The sequence below is a fragment of the Micrasema longulum genome, unplaced genomic scaffold, assembly GCF_059751315.1.
Source record: "Micrasema longulum isolate JH-2025_06_02 unplaced genomic scaffold, ASM5975131v1 h1tg000215l, whole genome shotgun sequence".
Taxonomy (NCBI): Eukaryota; Metazoa; Arthropoda; class Insecta; order Trichoptera; family Brachycentridae; genus Micrasema; species Micrasema longulum.
The window spans coordinates 1,054,072-1,067,554 of record NW_028277420.1 but is presented as its reverse complement, the minus strand read 5'-3'; the positions used below and the strand labels follow the sequence as shown (position 1 = coordinate 1,067,554).

Sequence of the window (13,483 nt, the reverse complement as noted above, 5' to 3'; positions counted from 1 at the left end):
TGCCAAAATGGTTTTATTCTGGAAACGAAAAAATATTATAAGGGCAAGAAATCTGCTCGTGTCTTATTTATAGACATTCGTTTAGGGTCACTGCCGTGAGATTACTTTTTCTCGGGTATATTTTTATTATAGGATTTCCTAATATGGCTTTACTTACTCGGATTTCCTAATATGGGAATAACGTTATTTTAAGATATTAGATAGCATAGATCAGCATAATTATGCTCACCAAAGACGTGTTCATTTATAGAATACCTTTCCTGGAATTTAAAATAGACGAATTAGATTTTACAAATTCCTTATACCGAACACATAAACGAAATGTTATTAAATATTTGTATATAACTACTTACAGAATTTTCTATGTCTACCGGTTTCGAGGCATACCCGTCTCTTCGTCGGTAATCGCCCCATTTGCCTGTTGGCAGATGAACTCTTGAAATTGTCTGGTTCGTGGAGTGCGTTATCTTTATGTACTTTGCCACCGAACCCTAATACAATAAATGCAATTACCTAACTTGTACTGGGATTCTGGCATCTTATTGTTTAGAACTTCTCTCGCGGCCGTCAGGATCATATTAGACCCTGTGGTCAGGGAGGAGGTGCACTTGACGTAATTTCTTGAACATGAAATGAGATTTCACGACACAGTGGGTTGAATTAATTATTGATCGCAAAAATAACTTATTCGCGATCGCGGTGAGAATATCAAAAGGCACATGCACACACGATCAGTTCAGTTGTTATTATGGGGCTGGGACAATATTGGTACCCAAAGTAGGCATTGTAACATCTCCACCAGGGCCCAGTAGATAGCAAATTAATTTGAACGCCTTAACCTAGTCAATGTGCTCTACACACATAGAGTAAACGAGGCGTAACCAGTCGGGACACCAATTAAACCAACATATTTATCAAAATAATGTCAAAATTTCAACAGAAGGTTAATAGAATTATCTGTTAAATAACTTATAAATGAAATATATGAAGATCAAAATTTGTTGCAACAGAGAGGGAATTTTTTTTTTAAAAGGAAAGTGGCCACTTAAACCAGCTAATGACATGTCATAAGCCCTGTAAATACCTAGATTTCCATATTTCCCTCTCAAAAATGTTTTCCCTCTCTGTTGCAATAAATTTGAATCTGAATAACTCCCGAGGGAGGAAATCCAGCCTGTCTGCAAACATTTGGACATACTCAAAACATTGTTAAATATATGTACATTGCTAATTGCTATTATAAGAGCACACATAAGAATATGTTTATGAGTGTCCTATTTCAAGATTTAAAAAAATATATACATATATAATGGCGCGTACATTGCTTTAAGGCAATTTCTTCCTACCTTCCCAAACCGTTCAATTTGAGAAAATAAATACATGTATAAGATACTATTTACTAGAATCTTTTTAATTTTACTTCATTAAAAAAAATAAAAAATATTGCGTGTACGGTAATGCCAGCCTCACCCGAAATCACGATAATTCGTATAAGCGAGAAATAATATATTTAAAAAATATATATTAATATATATTTAGGAATAACCCACTAAGCCTCTTCTTTAGAGGCTTGTCAGCAGGTGGGAAATAGAATATGGAAGGAAATTATTAAATATGCCATAACACCCAGACCAATTGCGAAAATATCTTTCTTGGATTTTTTTCTTGCAATTGGCGGGAGTCGAACCCGCGACCCTAGCTTCACAGTTAGCAGTCTTACCAACTGCGCCATAATGCCTGTCAAAAAGGCGAGTTAAAAAACTCTTCTTTTTTTTTAATAGGCCAATATGTCTTCTTGCTCATACCGACCACGGTGGTACAATACACACCCTGTAGATATTTTATTTTTAAAGAAACAAATTAATAAAATAAATACAAATATCAAATAAAATATAAATATCTCTGTAAGTGCCGCGCCCATAAATTATTACGCTGAATAATCTAATCTGTTCTTGATACGTTTCCCACTACGGGACAGTTACATACATTTCCAGTTAAAACGTATTCGGGTGATATGTCTGAAGTGATTACGGATCCCCAGTCCCAGATGTTGCCATGTTGCTATATTGCTATGTTGCTATGTTGCTATGTGAGTAGTCCCAGTTTTCAGAACTGTGCGACATGGCGGAATCCGCTCCTCGGACGAATAATTGCGCCGGCTATAAATAGCTCAGGGGGAGGCTGTGATCACCTTTCCACCCCCGCAGCGCCAGCCCGCCCGCGCCGCACACACCCCCTGTACCCTGTACAGGCTGTACCGCGGGAAACGAAGATTTGCGCAAGGGTGATTTTATATATTGTCAGCCGTCCTTATTTTTTTCTAACTTAAGATTCAGCTGAACAAAGGTTCCACGGATTTAAGTATTATGCGGCGAAAGCTAAGAATAATTCGGTATCAGCCTTCTGTCTTCAATATTTTGTTTAATTCAAATATCATTATCCGTTTTTTTCGTATTTAAAAATAAGCACCAAAAATAAAATAAAGTGGTACTTATAAAACGACATTCGAAAAAAAATTCTACTCTTCAAGGCATTGTGTTTGCTTTTACGTTACATATGTGTCAATGGGTCATTACGTGTCACCTAACTAAATAGTTCGGTAGTCAGATGGCAGAAGAGGACATCTGTATTTTTGTCAATGGTTTAGTTTTCAAAAGTTTTAATTAATATTTCAGTAAATACACGCAGAATTTTTTTTTTAAAATCAGCGTTGTTTAGAATGGTAATTTATTATTTAAAAGCAACACTAAAATATTTTAGTTTGTAGATTAAAGTCTTGAAATTGAAACGTATTTCAGATCTCCTGAACATTTGTTAAAATTACAGATGGTCCCTTCTGCCATCTGACTACCGAGTCACGAAAAGACACTTCAACACTTTTACTTCAAAACGTTACAAACTGGAATAAAAATAAATTATTTGTTTTATTTATATAAAATTGACAATGGTAAATCGGAAAGTTTAAGCTGTTTGAGTAATATAAAATTAGGGTTCCTAATGGTCATACCTTAAGGAACCCAAAAACATAATACGTAGATTTGTTTAAGAATAATGTGTCCTTCTTCAATCCAGTATCAAATATGTGTAGATTATACAACAGCATTGAAAACGTAGAAATTGACGTTTTTGACACGGAATTGTTTAGGTTTAAGAAGTTTATACAGGTGCCTTTTTTGAAATATTCATTTTTACAATAATTTAATTTAGATAAATTACATAAATAATAACAATAATAATAATAATAATAATAATAATCATGGTTTATTAACAAAAAAATACAATGTCTATATCTACTACATACACGCTTATGTAATAGATTTCTCTGGATTATGTCTAGTCTGTCTAACTAGGTACAACCTGTTTAAGGCAGACATTTTTATGCAAAATAAACAAAAACACTAGTTAATTTATTATACAGTATTAAATTATACCATTTATTATTTAAAAATGTTTTTGTGTAATTATTCTGATTTTTCTCTACCTAAACCCAGTAACCAACTTTTTACTAATTTATTTAGTTAAATCCGGGTCATGGTTTTGCAATGTCCGGATAATATATTGAATATTTTAGGGCGCAGAAGCTTGAAATTTCTTTGCCCGAATTCAGAGTTTGTGGCAGACCCCATGACCGATCCTCTAGTTTGACTTCTGGTAGTATGGGAGGATTTGGTTAAATAACTTGTTTTCACATACATCTAGAAATATAAAATTGCCTTATCTAAGATCTCGCATTCTTTAAACAACTTGACGCTGGGGTACCTGAAGGGATTTTTAAAAATTATTTTAACAGTCGATTTTTGAGCAGATTTGAGAGGTATTGATTTATTAGTGCCTCCCCATCATATTATGTCATAAGTTATAATTGAGTTACATAAAACATAATATAGTTGTTTGAGTTTGATTAGGGATAAGATATGCTAGTTACTGGATACATTGCTAGTTCTATTTCGATGATTATTTTATAAGTATTTTGTTTGGTGTTTAATGATTTAGTTTTAATTATTTGTATTTTATTAGTGTTTACATGTAATTGATGTAAAATAAATAATGTATTTTTTTTATTTGAATAGTTCTGTATATTATGTATTATTTTTAATAGTTGGTAAACCAAATAAATTGATTAATAAATATATTATTTTATTTTATTACGAGCCTTCAAAATGGAATGTCGATTAGACGAATGTGGGCATTTTAGACACATCATTCTGTTTGCGTTCAATTGAAGCAATAAAGCTGCCAAAGCTGCTCGGGATATTTACGCAGTGTAAGAAGTATAACGCGCTAACCATTTGCCACGAGGCGGAATGACAACGATTTAATTTTTATTATTTAAAAAAATACAATATCATCATCATTCCCTTTCCGCACCTAATGATGCATAGGGCAATGTATTAGTGCACCGATCGCAGCGTATCTTGATACTATTTTGTTACATGAAGATGAGATGATCAGTCTTACGCTTCAGGTACCAGTCCATGAACTATGAAATATTTGGGTGTGAAAACACCCTTTTAAATAAATATTTCAAATCAACCGTGTCGGTAATTGAACCCGAGACCTCTTGCTTGTTAGGCAAACGCGCTGACCATTACACAACGAAGCCGATAAAACTAATTTAAAATACGTAATAACGTCATGATTTACTTTGAAGTGATATTATTAGTATTTATCTAAAAAACAGTATTAATCTTAAAAATCGTATTAATCTATAATATAATAAATTAAATGATTTTATTTGTGACGCCATCGAGTCAAAAACACTAGTACAGGGTCGTGGTTCTATTTCACACATAATTGTATTCTTCATCCGCCCGGACACAGACATACATACAAATACTTTTTTTTTTAATGCATATGCTACTTCTATTGTACAATATTTATTTATTAATTCTCGTTACTCTTGATAATAACGCCATTACTGAAGTTTGTCAGGGCGGAGGCGGCTTCGGGGGATGCTGGTCGCCATGGCAGCTCCTGGGGTGGCAGCGGGGGGCAGACGGGGCGTGAGAGGGGGCGCAGGCGCTCTGCCCGCCGGGTCGTGGTCTCCTATCGACGGGTGCGCTAATTGTGGCCAACTTCACAAAAATCCCCACCTTCCTTCATAACCTGAGAATTCTGATAATCAACCTGACTAGTGCAAATTCTCCATTATCACTACCCTATTCGCACCCTACTAAAATGTTTTTCCCTACAATTTTTCATGCCTTAGATTTCAGGAGAATGCAGAAAGCTGGCTACGAGCTCACCCAGATTCTCACGGGTCATGGTGGGTTCATGAGCTATCTGCATCGCTTCAAGCTCTTCGAAATCGACAGCTGCCCGTGCGATGATGAAACTCCTCAAGATGTCCCTCACCTGTTGATGCGTTGCCCCTTTTTCAGCTTTCAAAGAAAACAGCTGGAGGCGCGATGCAGAAGCCTGGGTGAAGATCTTTGCGACATTCCATCAGTGATGACGATAAATAAAGAACTCACACGAGAGGTAGTATCATACATGATCAATATAGTGCGGGCAATTGGTAAAATAAAACAAAGTAGGGGACAAAATGCCGAACACTCCTCTAGTGGAATGGAAGGCCGGTTGACAACTGTCAATAGGCCGGCTTCTCCTGAAGTGTTTTAAGTGGTTTCCTCTCCACATGAGCAAATGCTGAGAAGTTCCTGATTAGCCCACATTAGCATATCCTTCCTGATTCCAAACAGTTTAGCTAAAATAAAGTTATATAATTGCAGATCAATCCTCTTTGTACCTTGTATATTATAAGCAAGGTAAAAAATAATGCAACTCGCATATATTTTATTTTTTTAAAAGTACATCCCCCAGGGCACTGCATTTGTATAAGTGGCTACTTTATAATAATAATTCAAATCCATAATTTCTAATAGAACTTTATTCTGTCGGGCGGCTGAATAATACAGGAGGCTTATTTTGTCAAAATTTCGTTTCGTACGTTCGTTCGTTCGTCAACATCCATCTCACTCTAACGCAATCAAAATTGTATTTCGCTCTCGTTCCGTCTTGTACGATACGAATGAATTTACGAAACTTACAGAATAAGGCTAAAGTTCTGTCCGTAAAATTAAACTCTACCTGGGCCAGTCCAACACTCGTTGCTCGTACAATGGAGAGTTAACATTCTTTTTCAATTTTATCTACAATGTTAAATTATGTTTTCCAATTGAAAAAAAGAATACGTATACATTTTTTTTCTAAACATGATAAATTACAGGTTACCGTTTACATACAAATATACTCATTTGTGTACATAAAAATCGATTTTATTTTTTACCGTCTCGATATGAACCGATGAAAACAGCGTTTGTAATCGCGGCCCAGAGACAATGAAATATTAATATTTAAAACCGCATTTCGTATTGATATTTAGCCAAGTAGCCAACGAGTCGGATTCTTCACACACAGCCATTTCACATTCAAAACTATTGTCTTTATCCGCCCGGAGACAGATAAAAAACACAATCTTTTTTCAACATCTTTTCAGACACATATTTTTTCAACATCTCTTCAACAATCGAATCTGGGTAAAAAAATAATACATTCATCGAGTATGTTCGTCATACAACAAAAAAATTAGCACGATAGATCTTTTCAACGAAAGAAAATATTATTTTAAAAAACATGTCGAAATTGCCATAGAGACGTCACAAGAGCAAACTTTTTAGTTACTATTTTTTTTTGTTTTATTTATTCGTTTTCATTCTTTTATTATTAATTATGTACATGTACGCGTATGTATGTGCATTTGTGTATGCGTATATGTTCATGCGTGTATGTGTATGTATATGTACTTGTTCATGTGTGTATATGTATGTATTTATATGTATATATACATATATATGGATGTGTGTGTATGTATATGTATGTACGCTGTATGTGTACATTTATATTAATTTTTATTTATTTTTTCATTGTTTTGTATTTATTTACTATTTCTTCTTCCTTCTTCGCCTCCTTCTCTATTTTCCTATCTCCCTTTCTTTCACCCCTAGCGAACTGTACATTTTGTTTTTTTATACTTTTGTTCCAAAATGAAACCCGTAATTGGTCTTATTATTTGTTGTTATTCTGCATGTATTGTATATAACTATGACTGTGTTGGTTTCAAAAATGAATAAAAAATATAGTAAACTAAAATCCCTACAGAGATGAGGTAGAATTTTTTTTTCAAATTCAGGATTATGGATATTCGAGCGTTTACAGGGCTTATGACCTGTCATTGGCTGGGTTAAGTGGCCACTTTACGTTTTACAACATTCCCCATTCCGCTTATTAGCGAATAATAAAAAAATATATACCTACTCCCCCTCGGGAGAAATCCAGATTTGTGTATGTACAAAAAATACACATACCAAAAAATAATGTTGTGTAAAATAAAAATTATCATCGTATTTCGATACAAAACTTTTTTTAGTATTTCGTATGACGTCATTTATCTTATCTCGCATCACCATCCGTTTTCCACCCCGGCAGAGATCTGCTCTGCGCCCTGGTCGATAGCGTCCCCCGCCGCCCTCCGCCGCGCGCCCCGCCCACCCGTGGCCGGGCCGCAGTCGTGTGGGACCCTCGACACAGGTGAGTTCCGCTCGCAACCCTCCTCCCTCGAGACACCCAGACACTCAAAACACACCCACCCCCCGAGAAAACCGAAAAAAACATAGTTATCTGCAGATCGAACCCCTAAAATCGAGCAATTATTTTTAAGGAATACGCACCGCATATTTCGATAAATTTCAGTAAGAATTTTCGTATCTAAATACAGGCGCACTTGATCGGTTTGCATACAAATGCATTTTGTTGCGTTTTTCGCTTTAAATTTATAAACGTGTTTTATTTTTAAATGTTTAACTATCTCTAAAATTAGCTTATACAGTTGTTTTTTTTTGCAAGATACTAATTAATCAAAATTTACAATTATTTCAACAATAATTAAAAATGGCGTTATTCTGATGAGTGATGTTTTCATTTTTCATAACATAAGTCGAGAGTTTTGATGTTATCGGAGATTTGGGGGTGTTTTCAGTTTTCAGGACTCGTTTACGTAATAATGAATAATTGGTTGTGTCAAGGATCTCGTGTGAGGCTTGGGGTGCTGGTAACTGGCAACTGGTAACATAGTGCTAGCATTAAATAGTGTTATAGTGTCGGTGATAGACGTTCTGATTCCTAGAATCGGAGATGTGGTGATTTATTTACATTCCGAATAATTTCGCCGAGTTTACGAGTCTATTTTCTTGATATTTAAGGTAAGATTACTTTAATTATATTATAACCCACATAATATATTTATTTATTTTATCCAATAAAGAATACAAATACACAGTTTACAAAATATAATGTTTATACAATAGCTACATTCAATATAATTTCCTTTTTATTTATGAATGTAGCCACTCCACTGCCTCACAGGCACGTTCCGGAGTCTAACTAACTAACTAACTAACCATCACGCCATTTCCCCGGAGGGGTAGGCAGAGAGGATAGAACGCCACACCACCCTGTCCTGGCACACTTCCTTTGCTTCCTTCACATTCATACATCTTCTCATGCACGCACGTCGATTATTCCGACTTTTCACATGACCACTTTCAAGAATTTGTTGTACTTGATCATGCCATGTCTTTCTCGGCCTTCCTCGACTTCTACAACCAGACACATTCGCATCATAAATCTTTTTAGCCGTTCTTTCATCATTCATTCGCTCCACATGACCGAACCATCGCAAAAGACCTTTCTTAATTTTGTCGATAATGCTTAACTCAGCCTTGCATTCTGCTCTAATTTCGACATTAGGGCACCTATCATACATTGTTTTTCCGCACATTCGCCTGAGGGAACGCATTTCAACAGCATTCAGTCTACTTTCGTCCCTTTTTTTCCAACTCCATGCTTCGCTTCCATACATTAGGGTTGGTACCAGAACTCCATTATGAACTGCGTCTCAGTGTATTATTTATTTTATACATAAATGTACATACTTTCACATCAATTGTTGTGTAAAAACTCAAAAGAAATATGAAATAAGATTCTTAAATATACGTACATTAATAAAACGAGAAAGGGCTTTCAAGAAATTAAAATTATATTCTGATATATGAAACATATTCCTCAGCTTCCTGTCTAGTCTTTTTAGCAATCCATTTATGGACTCGAGCTTTGAAAATATTGTTTTTCATTTTGCTCACCAATATTTCCTTTCTTAAAAAGTTGTATGGCTTATTATATTCTTATTATATTCTTGTTTAATATACCTCCTAATAAATATCTATCAGCGTTATGAACGGTGTATTATACCTAGGTAATAAGGTCAAAGTATAAAATTTTGCAATTCAGCGCAATTTTAAAAACACGTTTTAAGATCACGTTTTCATTTAAAAATGATAATTTTAAGAAAACATTATTATTAATATTGAAAGAATTAACGTTGTAGTCAAGCGTTTGTTAAATATTATTAAATATTCTTATAAAACCACTTACCGACTTTTCTATGTCTGCCGGTTTCAAGACGTACCCGTCTCTTCGTCAGGACACCAATTAAACCAACATGCAAAACCACTATCCACCTTCACCATAGTTGTTGCAGAAGAATAAAAAAACCACATGCCTTTAGTAGGCAATCCACGGCCTTAAAATAAAAACATTATGAAAAACTAACAATAAAGTATAAAATCCCACCCCTTATATTTATTTTTACTGATCCTGTCTCAAAAATAACCCTATTCCCAAATTTATAAAACCTTAATTTATAACCTAGTCAGTGCCATGTAAGGGTTGCCTACTAAAAGCATATGATTTTAAATGCCTCAGTGGTCTGGTCTCCATTCTATGTCAATGGCATAAATCACATTGAATCAGTCCAACATCGCTTGCTTCGAAAAATAGCGTGGATGCTTGGACTAGAGAGAGATAATTATTCTTATGCTGAAATAGAGTCAATGTTAAATATTTCTAGTCTACAAAAACGTAGAATTAATATTGACTCCGTATATATGTTCGGCATACTAAATGGTATAATCGATGTTCCATCATTACTGGGACAAGTAAAATTCAATATTCCGACTCGTAGATTGAGAAACAATGAAGTACTGTTCATCGATCAGCATAGAACAAACTATGGCCTAAATTCTCCAATGACCCGCCTTTGTCGTATTGTTAACTCAAGATAGGATCTGGACTTTTTTGGTTTAAGTTTACAACGATTTAAACGAGCACTAAATAAATAGTCCAGACCTTTTCTCGATGTCCCTTATGTTTGTCAATGCTTCTTTCTTTTTTTAAAAAATATTTTAAACTATTCTTTTATTGTAATATTTAAACCTTATAAATTGTATACATGGACAATGTCCGTTAATAAATAAATTAATTAATTAATAAATCGACATCGACAATATTTTGAGTTTGTCTAAATTTTTGAAGACAAGTACTGGATTCAACTCCCTGGGGAGCTGTTAATGTTAACATATTACAACAGAGATAAATAACATTTTAAAGAATGTAATACAGAAGTCTAGGCATCTACAGGGCTCATGATCTGTCATTGGCTGGTTTAAGTGGCCACTTTACACACTGTGTAACATTCACCATTCCACCCATATTTGAACATCTACATTCCTTCGATTATTTTATCTGTTGATGTTTGTGAAGTTAAAGAGCTGAAACCTTTATTTATGCGGGTGAGATTTATATAAATGAATTATTTCACCCACATACTAGAACAAATAAAGGTTTCAGCTCTTTAACTTCACAAACGATGAAAGAATTAAGGAAATATAGCTGTTCAAATATGGGCAGAATGGTAAGTGTTACACAGTGTGTAAAGTGGCCACTTAAACCAGCCAATGACAGGTCATAAGCCCTGTAGATGCCTAGACTTATATATTACCTTCTCTAAAATGTTATGTTTTTTATCTCTGTTGTAATATGTTAAATCGACATGTTGGTTTTATATCATTTGACAGTTGTTTTCTCCATAGTTATGAAGAAGGTGTAAAGTGGGTTTTGCATGTTAGTTTAATTAATGTCGTATAAGTATACTTTTCGGTTTTTACCGCTTTAAATTTTTACCCGGCACTGGTGAATAATTTAAAATTAAAAGTGGTCAAAAATTAATCACATAATTTTAAATATTCCAGTTTGTCAATCCAAATTCTTTGTGTAAGTAATTATAATAATATAAGTAATTAGCGCGTTTGCCTTCCTCCAGCGTAAACACCCGCATGGGCGGGTGTTTACGCTGGAGGCGTCATCGGGTCTTTTTTTTCGAAAACGCCTTAACCTAAACGACTACTGTGAACGGCCAGCGCTACAGAGCCATTTTCAACGACTTTGTCCTTCCTCGATTAAGAACTTCAGCCCTACGGGAAATTGGATACAAAAAAGTTTTCTTGCGCGCAGTAAAAATTAAAGCATTAAATTGTAAGGTAAAATTTCTTAAAAATGTCCGAAAAAAATAATGATAAGTATTTTAATAAAAACGCACTTCTATAAATGACGTCACTGGTTCATATGAACCATTCAATGATATGAAAGCTTTGAAGTATATCCAGTTTGGTCACCGTAAGCGAACCAATCGGAAGAACTGTCATAGAACAACCTCTGACATCACACGCGAAGTTATTTCAGAAATACAAAACTTCAAATCATCGTCTTCAGAAAATGACATAAATCGGGCATCTATGGTCATCAATTCTGGCGGCGGCCACTTGGCTGATATAACTTTTTCGACTTAATGGGAAAAAAAGACATTAAATAAAAACAAACAACAAAGCACAACCAACATTTTTCATTCGTAAAAAAAAATACAGCCAAAGAACATCGGATGAAAACTTTTGCCCCACCTTATACAAGGTATATATATACGTATATAAATCTGTTTTACATCATTGATATTTTTATTCATTTTTAACATACACGCTTTGTAAATACCCAATAGGCGCGAGTTTATGTTTCAAAACATAAATTTCATTATTGAAAAGTTTCACAATATTTTATTTTAATTTTAGTCTACGTTATTTCCTAGAAAGCTTTTCTCTCGACTGCTCGTTATATTTATATTGAAATTTATTGAACTCAACTAACTGGCAATTAGCATTTACAATATCGTTAGTCCAGTTAGTTATTTCAAACTGGTCGAGAAGCGTTAATGAAGAAATAAAAGTGTTTAATGTTTATCTTTATTGGTAGGATTAACGAGGGGCCTGGAAACTGAAAACATTTCACTCTGTTTACTGAACATTTCAGGAAATTCGGAACTTATTTTAAGATTATTTTTAAGTGGCCAGATTGTTTGATATATAAATGTTCAAAAAGTAAAATAATGAGTAATTTAAATGAACTAAATTAACGAAGATACAGCGTAATGAAACATTAAAAAAGAACATATTTAATTATGTTAAAACACATTTTTTAATTATTTTTATTTAGTCTTAAAATTGTACAAACATAATATGTGAATGTCGCTAACTTATATATAATTATTATTAAAATATGTACCAATTATTAACATTTCTAAATAATATAAGTACACTTTGAAAAAAACTTCTCTAAAGCCAACTCGAATACAATTACTTTTTAAGAGCCAAATTATCTGTTACACACGTTTTTTTAAACTTGAGCTTAAACGAAATAAGTTTTATCTAATGTTAGTAAATATTACCGACATTTAAGTAATATAATCGTAATATAGTTAGTATTATAGTTAATAAATAATCAAATAAGTTTCCAGAACAGTCCCCTTTTTAAATTAAAAATTAACCAATCGGGTAACCCCACCTCTACACCTTCTCCCTCTCAACTCCCTACCAATTTTTCAATACAAGTTTATGTTTTTTTTTTATTAATCTTAGTGCATCTTTAGGCATGGTGGCGTTCGCATCTATATAAATCTGAATGTGATTTATGTATTTTTTTAAATACTATATATATATATATATATATATATACTACCGTGATGGTGTAGTGAGTGTCCTGACGAAGAGACGGATACGTCTCGAAACCGGTAGACTAAAAAAGTCGGTAACTGGTTATATACAAATATTTACAAACATTAGTTAAAATCGACAATATTTTGAGATTGTCCAAATTTTTGTAGACAAGGACTGGATTCAACTCCCTGGGAAGCTGTTTATATTAACATATTACAACAGAAATGAAGTACATTTAAGGTTATAAAGGTACATAAAGGTTTCAGCTCTTAAACTTCACAAACATCAACAGATGAAAGAATTGAAGGAATATAGATATTTAAATATGAGCAGAATGGTGAATGTTACACAGTGTATAAAGTGGCTACTTAAACCAGCCATTGACAGGTCATAAGCCCTCTGTAGATGCCTAGACTTCTACATATCTTCCCTTAAATGTACTTCATCTCTGTTGTAATATGTTAATTAGTTAAAATGTTTGACAACAATGTTAAAGTACAGCTCGGTGTTCAACGAGTTCTGTGTTATTGTCTTCTTGCGAAATG

The 13,483-nt window shown here is 33.9% G+C and overlaps 1 protein-coding gene across 13 annotated transcripts in view; it reads left to right on the top strand.

Moving 5' to 3' along the window:
* Positions 1-7,535: 7,535 nt before the first annotated feature.
* Positions 7,536-13,483, top strand: part of GluClalpha (glycine receptor alpha 1) — an 85,511-nt gene continuing 79,563 nt past the window's right edge. For 9 of the 13 annotated variants that reach the window (XM_088243516.1, XM_088243527.1, XM_088243519.1 and 6 more), the window contains exon 1: positions 7,536-7,590. The gene's annotated coding sequence lies outside the window, so the exon portion shown is untranslated. Of the gene's footprint in view, positions 7,591-8,084; positions 8,262-13,483 lie in introns of those variants that run through there. The other 4 variants (XM_088243520.1, XM_088243533.1, XM_088243537.1 and 1 more) reach the window with 2 other exon arrangements.